Here is a 9007-nt window from a genome sequence, read left to right as displayed (position 1 = left end):
ATATTTGGCTCACTGTTGCAGCTTTTGCCCAGTTGTGTTGTGCTCATATTTTGCTTCCTGCCCCAGATGTCAGCGTCTGGAGAGATGCTTCCTATTCTTCATGTGGTGATGTCATTCACATCACACGATCTGTCAGGGGGTGGGTTTGGCAGGACTTAGCAAGAAGGCTTCCTGGCACATTGCAGACAAATGCTACAGAAAGATAGCACACCTACAGCTGTCCTTGCATATAATACCTCCATGTCTGTACCCCTTGGCAGGTGTTACCTGCTCCATGATCACACTCTTAATCTAAGTTTTCTCAAGCCACTTATCATGACTGGGGAGAAATCTTTATAGGAAGAGCTCATTGAACAGCATAATTATGATGTTTTTCTTTTTCATCACATTTGCTATTTATATTCTTTTCTACATGAATTCCTCTCAACCCTTTTGCTTTGTTCTTCTTCTTTTTTTTTTTTTTCCCCTAGTATTCCCTTTGTCCTGTCTAGAAGCTCATCATCTTCTCTGATGATGTAGGTATAGAGAAGCACCCCACGCCCATGCATCTTCCATGCTGAGGGAGCACATCCCCTTTGGAGGGAAGACAGACAGTGTGTTCCCTGCAGGTTTCAGCTTTGCTACTCTCTTTGCCCCACCTCTCCCCAGACTCATTTTCCACATCATCTTATGTCTACCAAAGAGTCCCTCACATCTTCCTTATGCCCTTTCCTTTTGTTGGGCAAACTCCTCATTCAATCTTTTAGGTAGAGAAGTTAGTAAACTTTGGAGTTCAGATTCTTTTGGAGATAAGTTGGAGGCTTTCTTCCCCATTAAATTTTAATTAAATTGCTTTCTGTAAGTTTCATAGCAAATTGCTGTAAGAAATTAAATACAGATTCTGAGACCCAAAAGGGCCACTGATGACCCCAGAAGCTATTATTTGCTCATGAAAAGCACCTTTCACTCCTTAGGTTGTTCACTACATGTTAGAACTAGAAGCCTAGCAAAATGAAGGCTTCATTTTCATGAAAGATAATAAAAACACTGTGAACCAAAGAGGAAATAAATCCAAATTAATTATTAAATACGTACCATGTAGATTACCTCATGTAACCTTCCTAAAATCCTATATGGTAGGAATTATTATGAAGATTTTACATAAAGATGAGGAAACTCAGAGAGGTGAAGTAACTTGCCTGGGAGCTAAGTTGGGAACACTTGTTTGCCAGGTTCCAAAGCACACAGTGCTCATCCTACTTGACCTCACTCACTCTAGAATGGCTATCAGCCAAGCTGCATGAGCTCCGTTATTGATCATCTTCATCAATTTGCATTTTTATAGCTCCACAAGAATCTGGGTAAGCAGGAAGAGTGGTGGCTTGACCAACAAGAAAGCAACCCTGAACAATTTAAAACATGTGCTGGGTTCTACATCCCTCCCCTCTTCTTTATACCATATCTTTACTTTTTTATTGAAGTATAGTTGATGTATAATATTATATAACTTACAGTTGTACAACATAGAGATTCACAATTTTAAAGTTTATACACCATTTATAGTTATTATAAAATATTTGCTATATTCCCCTTGTACAATATATTCTTTTTTTAACATCTTTATTGGAGTATAATTGCTTTACAATGGTGTGTTAGTTTCTGTTTTATAACAAAGTGAATCAGTTATACGTATACATATGTCCCCATATCTCTTCCCTCTTGCATCTCCCTCCCTCCCACTCTCCCTATTCCATCCCTCTAGGTGGTCACAGAGCACCAAGCTGATCTCCCTGTGCTATGCAGCTGCTTCCCACTAGCTATCGATTTTACGTTTGGTAGTGTATATGGGTCCATGCCACTCTCTCACTTTGTCCCAGTTTACCCTTCCCCCTCCCCATATCCTCAAGTCCATTCTCTAGTAGGTCTGCATCTTTATTCCCATCTTGTCCCTAGGTTCTTCATGACGTTTTTTTTATTTTTTTAATTCCATATATATGTGTTAGCATACGGTGTTTGTTTTTCTCTCTTTTTTTTTTCACATCTTTATTGGAGTATAATTGCTTTACAATGGTGTGTTAGTTTCTGCTTTATAATAAAGTGAATCAGTTATACATATGTTCCCATATCTCTTGCGTCTCCCTCCCTCCCACCCTCCCTATCCCACCCCTCTAGGTGGTCACAAAGCACCGAGCTGATCTCCCTGTGCTATGAGGCTGCTTCCCACTAGCTATCTATTTTATGTTTGGTAGTGTATATATGTCCATTCCACTCTCTCGCTTTGTCACAGCTTACCGTGCCCCCTCCCCATATCCTCAAGTCCATTCTCTAGTAGGTTCTTCATGACCTTTTTTTTTTTTTCCTTAGATTCCATATATATGTGTTAGCATGTGGTATTTGTTTTTCTCTTTCTGACTTACTTCACTCTGTATGACAGACTCTAGGTCCATCCACCTCACTACAAATAACTCCATTTCGACTTACTTCACTCTGTATGACAGTCTCTAGGTCCATCCACATCACTACAAATAACTCAGTTTCGTTCCTTTTTATGGCTGAATAATATTCCATTGTATATATGCGACAATGTAATCTTATAGCTCGTTTTATGCCTAATAGTTTGTACCTTTTAGTTCCCTACCCCTATCTTGCCCCTACCCCTTCCTTCTCCCCACTGGTATAGTTTATTTTATATATCTGTGAGCCTGTTTCTTTTTGTTCCTTTCACTAGTTTGTTTTATCTTTTAGATTCAGCACATAAGTGATATCATATAGTATTTGTCTTTCTCTGTCTGACTTATTTCACTTACCATAATGCCTTCCAAGTCCATCCATATTGCTGCAGGATGGCAAAATTTCACTATGTTTTATGGTGGAGCAGTATTCCACTTCTTCTTTATCCATACATCTGTTGTGGACACTTAGGTTGCTTTTATATCTTGGCAATTGTAAATAATGCTGCTGTGAACATCTTTTTGAATTAATGTTTTTGGTTTTGGTTTTTTTTTTTTTTTTTTGATATATACCCAGGAGTAGAATTGCTGGGTTATATGGTAGCTCTATTTTTAGTTTTTTTGAGAAACCTCCATACTGTTTTCCACAATGACTGCACCAATTTACAATCACAACAACAGTGTACGAAGGTTTCCTTTTCTCCACATCCTTGCCAACAGTTGTTATTTGTGTTCTTTTTGATGACAGCCATTCTAACAGATGTGAGGTGATATCTCATTGTGGTTTTAATATGCATTTCCCTGATGATTAACCATGTTGAGCATTTTTTCATGTACCTGTTGGCCATCTACCTTTCCTCTTTGGAAAAATGTCTATTCAGGTCTTCTGCCCATTTTTTAATCAGTTTGTTTTTTTGATGTTGAGTTGTGTGTGCTGTTTATATATGTTGGATATTAAACCTTTATCAGTCATATAATTAGCAAATATTTTCTCCCATTCAGTAGGTTGTCTTTTCATGTTGTCGATGGTTTCCTTTGCTGTGCAAAAGCTTTTAAGTTTATTTACGTCCTATTTGTTTATTTTTGCTTTTATTTCCTTTACTTTAGGAGATGGATTAAAAAAATAGTGCTGCGATTTATGTCAAAGAGTGTTCTGCCTTTGTTTTCCTCTAGGAGTTTTATAGTGTCTGGTCTTACATTTATGTCTTTAATCCATTTTGAGTTTATATTCGTACATGGTGTTAGAGAATGTTCTACTTTCATTCTTTTACATTAGCTGTCCTGTTTTCCCAGCACCACTTATTGAAGAGACTGTCTTTTCTCCATTGTATATTCTTGCCTCCTTTGTCATAGATTAATTGACCATATGTGCATAGGCTTATTTCTGGCCTCTCTATCCTGTTCTATTGATCTATGTGTCTGTTTTTGTGCCAGTACCATGCTGTTTTGAGGACTGTAGTTTTGTAGTATAGTCTGAAGTCAGGGAGTGTGATTCCTCCAGCTCTGTTCTTCCTTCTCAAGATTATTTTGGCTATTGATGTCTTTTGTGTTTCCATACAAATTTTAAAATTATTTGTTCTAGTTCTGTGAAAAATGCCCTTGGTATTTTGATAGGGATTGCACTGAATCTATAGATTGCCTTGGGTAGTATGGCTGTTTTAACAATATTAAGTCTTCCAATCCAAGAACTTGGTTTATACCATATCTTTAAACTTTGAATTCACTCTTAGATAAAATGGCCAGTTGTTCTCCTGAACCCTGTTCGGCTAAAATACTTAGACTCAGGATTTGGTGTTATCACAAAACAGAGTAGCCTCAATAGATAATTGCTCTGATACTAGAAAGAAGGACTGAAACTAAAATCTAAAAGCTAAAATCTTTGGCATTGAGAGAAATTCTTAGATATCTAGTTTTGAGTTGATTCATTTAGTTATCTTAAGAGTGTTAGTATGAGTGTTTTAAATGTCCAAGGGAGTCTTTTGGACAGTTTGGAACAATAAATTTATAGATTTTTGGAATTTTAATTAACATTGACTTAATTAAACTCACAATTTTTTTTTCTCATGGCTTCATATCCAGTTTTCAAATCTTCTTGGTCAGTTTTTCACTCTAGAAGTATTTGAATAAAATAAGAAAATTACTTTTACCTGATCTTTGATTCATGCTCTATTAATCTCAAAATAAACATATGAAAAAGTTCTAAAAATCTCATATAGGAAATTAATTTAAATTCATTAAATATTTCAAACCATATTCTTAAATTTAATATAATTAAAATTTCTAAACATTTAAAATTCCTGAAATGGCAAATTACAGACCTAATATGCAAGTGACATTTACAAAATAGCTATTAGTTTTTGGAGTTAGGAAGAGCTTTGCTCTCTCTGAGAAATTGGCATTTTTCAACTTTCTAATAATGAGAAGTATAGAGCCAATCGTGTTTCTTTATTTGCTCTTGGGCTAGAAAGCTTGGAGTCAGAATTAAAACTCAGATGAAACATAATCTGTTGACACTGTTGGTGGTCATATTTGTTTTCCCCTTTTCATTTTTAAATTTAAATTTCACTATTTTATTACATATGATTCAGGTCCTTGTGAAAATTGTTATCAATTAAATAAGGAAATAGATCTGAATAATATTATTGCTACCTGCCCTCAGTATATTTGAGAGAATCTACAACCATCATTAAAAATCAATGCCTGCAGCTGCTAGGGAGAATAACTCTTTATAATATGTGGAGTGCTCCCTCAGATATACATGCCTCTACTCTCACTGCTGGTGAATTTGATAGTCTATGTTTTATTTCAGACCATTCCAAATATCTTCCAAATTTGATAAGAAAAAAATTATTCCAGCAATTGTGCTGTGACAGGGTTATTTTATTTGTATAGATCATGTACTGTAACTCTAAAATTCATTGACTCAATAAATATGTATTGAATGCTTATCATGGTCCAAGCACTCTTCCAGGCATTTAGGATTATGGGTGTAAAGGGACAGGGGAGGGGTGGGGTGTGGAGGAGTAGGGTGTGGGTGGGGAGACAATAAACTAGTCCTATTCTAGTGGAGAAAACAATTCTACCTCTACAGTACAAAAGGTACCTTATTCCTGTATATAACGATATTTTAATGAACTCTGAAAAGCATTCATTTAGGTTGATATTATCCTTTATGAAATAGGGCTCAGGGTATATTATACAGAATACATGGAAAAATACCAAAGAGAATAGTTTGGAAAAAATATTTTAGCCATACAAATGACAAACAAAGGCTTAATATTATCATATACACTGAGCTCCTTGATTGATAAGAGAAAGGCAAACAGTACTATAGGAAATTAGAGGCAAGGGTAGGAGTGAGCAATTTGCTGCAGTAAAAATCACATGCCACTAAGCAAATGCAAAGAGGCTCAAGCTAGCAGTCAGATAAATACACTCTTCACCCATCAGATGTGCAATAATTTACAAGGTCAGGAAAAATCAGTGCTGGTGAAATTATAGGGAAATGAGCTCTCATACGTACCAGGGAAATATGTGAAATAAAATTACTTTTTTGTACAGTAATCTTACTGTATGTATTAAAATTTTAAATATGCATGCACTTAGTGTCAGTAATCCCACTGTTTGAAATCTTTCCACTAAAATAAAAATGCTAACATAAAAGAATATATTTGCAAGTAACAGTATAAGTAAGTTTATTGCAAATTATTTATGGTAGGTTGAAAACAGTACAAACTTGAGTGACTACTAATAGGGATAATTTTATGAATCAAATATATCCATACCATGGAGTAGTAAATTCTACAAAAGTAGTGATTTTAATTTATATTTTTTGACCTGGAGATATGGCCATTATATGTTACGGTTAAAAAAAGCAACTTTGCATAAATACATCTGTATGCGTGTGTGTACCAAATTTTACATTAACAAATTAGAAAACACATTATAAATTTGTGTAAGCCAGACAAAAGTGAGAAAGTACTTGCCAATCAGTTATTAGTAGTAAATTTAATGTTTGGAATAGAGGTAGGTTAAAAGAGAATTTTCAGTTATTTATATACCTCTGGTTTGGCTTGATGCAACTAATGTATGTTAGCAATATTAATAATAAAAATCATAGGTAGCATTTGATGAGAGTTTACCACATGCCAGAGACTACCCTAAGAACTTTTATTTTTTCTTTTTTTAAAAAATTCTTATTGCACTATAATTGCTTTACAGTGGTGTGTTAGTTCCTGCTGTATAACAAAGTGAATCAGCTATACATATACATATATCCCAATATTTCCTTCCTCTTGTGTCTCCCTCCCAATCTCCCTATCCCACCACTCTAGCTCATCACAAAGCACCGAGCTGATCTCCCTGTGCTATGTGGCTGCTTCCCACTAGCTATCTGTTTTACATGTGGTAGTGTATATAAGTCCATGCCACTCTCTCACTTTGTCCCAGCATACCCTTCCCCCTCCCTGTATCCTTAAGTCCATTCCCTACGTCTGCATCTTTATTCCTGTCCTCACCCTACGTTCTTCAGAATGATTTTTTTTTTTTTTAAGATTCCATATATATGTGTTAGCATACAGTATTTGTTTTTCTCTTTCTGACTTGCTTCACTCTGTATGACAGACTCTAGGTCCATCCACCTCACTACAAATAACTCAATGTCATTTCTTTTTATGACTGAGTAATATTCCATTGTACCTATGTGCCACATCTTCTTTATCCATTCATCTGTCAATGGACACTTAGGTTGGTTCCATGTCCTGGCTACTGTAAATAGAGCTGCAGTGAACATTGTGGTACATGACAATTTTTGAATTATGGTTTTCTTAGGGTATATGCCCAGTAGTGGGATTGCTGGGTCCTATGGTACTTCTATTTTTAGTTTTTTAAGGAACCTCCATACCACTCTCCATAGTGGCTGTATGAGTTTACATTCCCACCAACAGTGCAAGAGGGTTCCCTTTTCTCCACACCCTTTCCAGCATTTATTGTTTCTAGATTTTTTGATATGGCCATTCTAAACAGTGTGAGGTGATACCTCATTGTAGTTTTGATTTGCATTCCTCTAATGATTAGTGATGTTGAGCATCCTTTCATGTGTTTGTCGGCAATCTGTATATCTTCTTTGAAGAAATGTCTATTTAGGTCTTCTGCCCGTTTTTGGATTGGGTTGTTTGTTTTTTTGATATTGAGCTGCATGAGCTGCTTGTAAACTATAGAGATTAATCCTTAGTCAGTTGCTTCATTTGTAAGTATCTTCTCCCATTCTGAGAGTTGTCTTTTCATCTTGCTTATGGTTTCCTTAGCTATGCAAAAGCTTTTAAGTTTCAGTAGGTCCCATGTGCTTATTTTTGTTTTTATTTTCATTTCTCTAGGTGGTGGGTCAAAAAGGATCTTGCTGTGATTTATGTCATAGTGTGTTCTGCCTATGTTTTCCTCTGAGAGATTGATAGTGTCTGGCCTTACATTTAGGTCTTTAATCCATTTTGAGTTTATTTCTGTGTATGGTATTAGGGAATGTTCTAATTTCATTCTTTTACATGTAGCTGTCCAGTTGTCCCAGCACCACTTATTGAAGTGGCTGTCTTTCTCCATTGTATAATCTTGCCTCCTTTATCAAAATAAGGTGATCATATGTGCATGGGTTTATCTCTGGGCTTTCTATCCTGTTACATTGATCTATATTTCTGTTTTTGTGCCAGTACCATACTGTCTTGATTACTGAAGCTTTGTAGTATAGTCTGAAGTCAGGAGAGTGTTTCCTCCAGCTCCGTTTTTCTTTCTAAAGACTGCTTTGGCTATTTGGGGTCTTTTGTGTTTCGATACAAATTGTGAAATCTTTTGTTCTAGTTCTGTGAAAAATGCCAGTGGTAGATTGATAGGGATTGCATTAAATGTGTAGATTGCTTTGGGTAGTAGAGTCATTTTCCCAATGTTGATTCTTCCAATCCAAGAGCATGATATATCTCTCCATTTTTATGTATCATCTTTAATTTCTTTCATCAGTTGTCTTATAGTTTTCTGCATACAGATCTTTTGTCTCCTTATGTAGGTTAATTCCTAGGTATATTATTCTTTTTGTTGCAGTGGTAAATGGGAGTGTTTCCTTAATTTCTCTTTCACAGTTTTCATCATTAGTGTATAGGAATGCCAGAGACTTCTGTGCATTAATTTTGTACCCTGCTACGTTACCAAATTCATTGATTAGCTCTAGTAGTTTTCAGGTAACATCTTTAGGATTCTCTATTTATAGTATCATGTCATCTGCAAACAGTGACAGCTTTACTTCTTTTCCGATTTAGATTCCTTTTATTTCTTTTTTTTCTCTGATTGCTGTGGATAAAACTTCCAAAACTATGTTGAATAATAGTGTTGAGAGTGGAAAACTTTGTCTTGTTCCTGATCTTAGAGGAAATGGTTTCAGTGTTTCACCATTGAAAATGATGTTGGCTGTGGGTTTGTCATATTTGGCCTTTATTATGTTGAGGAAAGTTCCCTCTATGCCTACTTTCTGGAGGGCTTTTATCATAAATGGGTGTTAAATTTTGTTGAAAGCTTTTTCTGCATCTATTGAGATG

Source organism: Phocoena phocoena, chromosome 9 (assembly GCF_963924675.1).
Source record: "Phocoena phocoena chromosome 9, mPhoPho1.1, whole genome shotgun sequence".
In the NCBI taxonomy this organism is placed as follows: domain Eukaryota; kingdom Metazoa; phylum Chordata; class Mammalia; order Artiodactyla; family Phocoenidae; genus Phocoena; species Phocoena phocoena.
This window is presented reverse-complemented; position numbering follows the sequence as displayed.